At 43.1% G+C, this 4,515-nt stretch overlaps 1 long non-coding RNA gene across 3 annotated transcripts; it reads right to left on the reverse strand.

The window, feature by feature from the left end:
• Positions 1–2,563: 2,563 nt before the first annotated feature.
• On the reverse strand, positions 2,564–3,545 carry LOC120097551 (uncharacterized). 3 transcript variants are annotated; one of them, XR_005495069.2, is made up of 3 exons: positions 3,423–3,545; positions 2,750–2,870; positions 2,564–2,643 (listed from the first exon to the last, which is right to left on the reverse strand). It is a non-coding gene; the product is annotated as an uncharacterized LOC120097551 (long non-coding RNA). The 3 variants fall into 3 exon arrangements; XR_010058491.1 differs by having other exon boundaries at positions 2,564–2,799; XR_010058490.1 differs by having other exon boundaries at positions 2,564–2,870.
• Between the last annotated feature and the right edge of the window lie 970 nt (positions 3,546–4,515).

Genomic DNA, 4,515 nt, shown 5'->3' on the forward strand with positions numbered 1-4,515 from the left:
CATGGAGATAAGCAGATGGTGTGGAGAGAAGGAAGAAAGTGATCTGTAAGTGTAGAGATGGTGCTTCTCGCTCTTTCCTTCTACCGGACCCTTAGCTCCTATAAATGTGGATGGGGGAACGAGCGGAAGGATAAAGACTCCAATTGTGTCACCACCTTTGCATGGTCGTCCCTTCAACTTCTCACTTACCTTCTTAGGCCACGTGAAAAACTTTCTGGAGTTTTTCCCGAGGACAAGCTTCACTTGAATTTTTCCTACCTTTTTATGTTTTGCTCCCCTTACACCTCCATAAAGAAACCAGAGCTCACTATTTTTTTTTCCAAGACAAACTTAGTTCTGCCGGAAAGTTGCCTCTTCGTGTTGGGTTCTCCCTGTGTCCCTTCTCCAGCACTGGGTCACATCCCTCTCGTCGCCAGCATGGTGCTGCAGGTGATAGTCAGGGTGGCAGCTATGTAAGGGAGGTTGTCAACTTGGTCCAGCCAAGGGACCGAAACCTGGCTTGGAGACTCAACCAGTGTCCACAGTGATGTCAACAACTCAGGGGGCCCGACAGGGGAGTTAAAGAACAAATATAAAGGAAAGAAGCTACTAGTCCCTCCTAAATTTGCAGCCATTGCCACATCCGAATGCTTAAAGGCACCATTTTCAACTGATGCCAAAACCATTCAAGACTGATTAATAGCAGGGAACCCATGACACACTGGGATCTTAGATGGTTAACGAGTCCCTCACTGCAGACAGAAGGTACAGTATTGGGGGAGCAACCTTAGCTAGCCCATCAGATGGAAACCTGGGCACGGTGAACCTTCTGCACAGGCCTGAGCAGAAGAGGTGCATTGCACGGAATCCTAATTATTTCTAAAGTTTTCTACCTGAATTCAGTCACGTAACAGATAAGATACCTGTGAAAATATTTTCTATGCCTTTAGCACAGTATTCTTCTCCTCCTATGGAAGAAACGGTGAAAATCCCTTCAATTTCCTGTGCCACAGAGAACATCTGGGAAGTAGGATACCATGTTATCCCAAAGATGTGACTTCCCACTGCCGGTTACCACCAGCTGCCTCAGCTAGCTGGGGTTCTTTTTTTTTTCCCCTAGAAATGTGTATGCTGTCCTAGAATAATTATTAAAAAGATGAACAATGCCCATAAGACTGGTTATAATAAAATTCAGGAAAACATTAACAAGAGAGATGCTGCAATATATACATAAAAAGAACTTGTCAAATATTAGAGTTCATATCTGGGTGCATTTTTTAAAGCAATAAAATTTGTGTGCACATGTGTTTGTGCGGGTGTGTATGTGTGGAAAAACTTATAAAAGACAAATTGTCCTCATGCTAAGCAATGACATAAAAACCTAAATGCAAGTTAAGCAAGGGTAAAGATGTGGAGGTAAAAGTCATTTGACAGTGAAGCTCGTCTTGGAGGGAGAATGTGAAGGTAAATCTCAACCATCAACTTGACAAGACCTGGAATCCACTGAGAGGCGTACCTCAGGGTTGTTGGTAAGGCCTTTTCAGGAAGGGTTAACTGAGGGGCTGGGTCCCTGCTCAGAGTGGACAAGTGAAGGCAACAGCAGGTGACCTCAGTAGAAAAACGTGAGGACACACAGCTTTGTCGGCCTGCGTTCACTTCCTGTTTAATGATTTCTATCCCCGTTGATTTTGCTGATGACATCAGAACCCAAATCTTCGGTTTTTGACTGTGGACTGAAGACCAATGTCCCTCTCCAGGAAACCCTGTGCTTTCAGGGTCAGATCAGGGCTGCTGAGGTGTCCAGCCTCACAGGCTGAGCCACTGCTATACACTCAGCCTCTCCAGCACAGAGATGGATGTTATTGGACTACTGTCTTAGTCAGGGTTTCTATTCCTGCACAAAACATCATGACCAAGAAGCAAGTTGGAGAAAAAAGGATTTATTCAGCTTACACTTCCACATTGCTGTTCATCACCAAAGGAAGTCAGAACAGGGACTCACACGGGGCAGGAACTTAGAGGCAGATGCTGGTGCAGAGGACATGAAGGGGTCCTGCTTGCTGGCTTGCTTCCCCTGGCTTGCTCAGCTTGCTTTCTTATAGAACCCAGGACCACCAGCCCAGGGATGGCCCCGCCCACGATGGGCTGGCCCCTCCCCATTAATCACTAATTGAGAAAATGCCTGACAGCTGGATCTCATGGAGGCATTTCCTCAAGGGAGGCTCCTTTCTCTTCGATAACTCCACCATGTGTCAAGTTGACACACAAAACCAGATGGTGCAACTATCCAGACCCAACTTTGCAAACCAATCTATTGATCTCCCTTCTGTGATATCTAGCCATCATGTCCATGCTGTTCCTCTTGAGAACCCTTCATGATACATAAATACTTCTTGTTCAGTTTTATTGTGAAAAGATCATTACCCATGCACCAGGGCAACTGGATCAGATACATCCCATAGGTCCCAGTGTTGTATTGGTATTAAATTGACTGCATTTGATATCATGTTTTGCTTAGATGGAAGATAGAATGGAATACCTTTGCTCTAGTGTGCTTTCTGCTGCTGTGATAAACACCATTTCCTTGGGGAGAAAGGGGTTTATTTGGCATCCAGGTTTTAGTACATCCTGGAGCAAAGCCGCGTCAGGAACCCGAGGCAGGAACTTGAAACAGAAAGCACAAAGGAACAGTGATCAGTGGCTGGCTCCCAGCTTCCAGTCCGGGTAGCTTCCTCCAGGAATGGCTCCTCAGTATTGGTTGGGCCTCCACCTGTTAGCCATGAAGAGAAGTCTCCAGAGACACGATGTCCACAGGCCAGCCTGCTCCACATAATTTCCCAGTTAGGATTCTCAGATAGCTTGAACTGGGGCAGGTTGATAGCCGCAGCTTACTGAGAGAATATTTGAACATATTTTTATATGGTAAAGCAAGAGCCACGAACGATTAGGATGGGCATCAGGTAAGGACATAGGATTTCTTGCACCATTCTTTTCCAGAAAGGGATAAGTTAATATTCAATAAATAAGGTCATAAAAAGTAAGGAGGAGTGATTGATGTCTCTTCCACGTGTATATGTGTTCATGTGTGTGCATGTATATATGAGCAGCAGTCATTCCTCAGTCACCCACACATTCTTTCTATTGAGACAGGGACTTTCAGTGATCCTGGAGTTCACTATTTAGCTAGAGTGTCTTGCCCGAAAGCCCCAGGGATCTGTCTGTCTCCAATTCTCTGGGTCAGGGATTATAGGAATGTACCGCCACGCCCAATTTTCATTTATATCAGCCATAACTGTTATACAATATTGAATGTTAAACCAGGAAACCTTGAGGTTGGCACAGTTTGCCCGTTCTTTGCTTATGCTACTAGCTGACGTGTTAGTCGAACATTTAAAGATACTTTTGTCTATCTCTGTTTTTAAAACAAAGGAGACAGTACTTACCGTTTGGGGGTTTTGTTTTTCTAATCCCTGGCGTGCAGGGTAATGTCCACTCTGCCTCAGTGTTTAGTCTCCAAGCGAAGCCTTGGGAGTCCCCACTGCACATGCGCACAGACAAGAGAGAAAAGCAAGCCACGCCTTAGTTTATTGTGAGGACTCTTCTGACGTCATCACCCCCACCCCCCCTCAAATGGCTGCTGAGTACTGTAAGCGGTTTAAAACCGCAAGAACCTGGGCTGTTATTTAAATGTATCTTTTAAATAAATAAAAAATTCAGGTGTCTTACCATCGGTGGCTTGTCCTTGTGCCAACTCTTTAAACCATCACAGGGCAATTCAGCCTTATCGTGTTTCCTTCGCTCTTATAGGAATTTAAACATTGAAGTTAAGGAAGCGGTCATAAAATGTGTCACTTACAGTTTAGACTCTATTGATCGCTGCATAGCGATAGCTACTGGTTTGCCTGCCTTGGAAGGCAGTGCTCAGGAAAACCCCAAGGTGAGTATTTTGAGAAGTAACATTGGAAACCAGTAGGAGGGATTGACACTATTGGGAGGTAAAACAATGACACAAAACAATGGAAGTTGTTATTATGAGGGCATTGTGCTATAATTGGGGTAAGAGGCAGGTTATTAATTATTCAAAGGAAATATAGATCGCGCCTCAATAAAATTTTATTCTCCATTCTTTTCATTAAAATAAAACGGAGTTTTTCTTAGCATCATTATGTATCTCTAGAAAGAACATAAATGTGCATTATATATTATACATTATATAATATACAAATATAGTATATTATATTGATTATAGTTTATGTTATAATATATAAATATGATGTCATACACTATGCTTATGTATATTATAATATACACAAATATACATTATATATACAGAGATGAATTATACATTTATACATGTATACTCATGGGCATGTGTCTTGGCTAAGTGTTCAAAAGTGAAGGACGTGACTGAGAAGTGTTTAGAAGAGAACATGGTGAATCATACTTCAGTTTCTTTTTTCCTTTTAAATTTCATAGCACATGGGAATGGAAGGGTGCTTCTGTGATAAACTCCCCACTTATTCCTCCCCAGTTGCA

This window comes from Rattus norvegicus, chromosome 16, assembly GCF_036323735.1.
Source record: "Rattus norvegicus strain BN/NHsdMcwi chromosome 16, GRCr8, whole genome shotgun sequence".
Classification (NCBI taxonomy): Eukaryota; Metazoa; Chordata; class Mammalia; order Rodentia; family Muridae; genus Rattus; species Rattus norvegicus.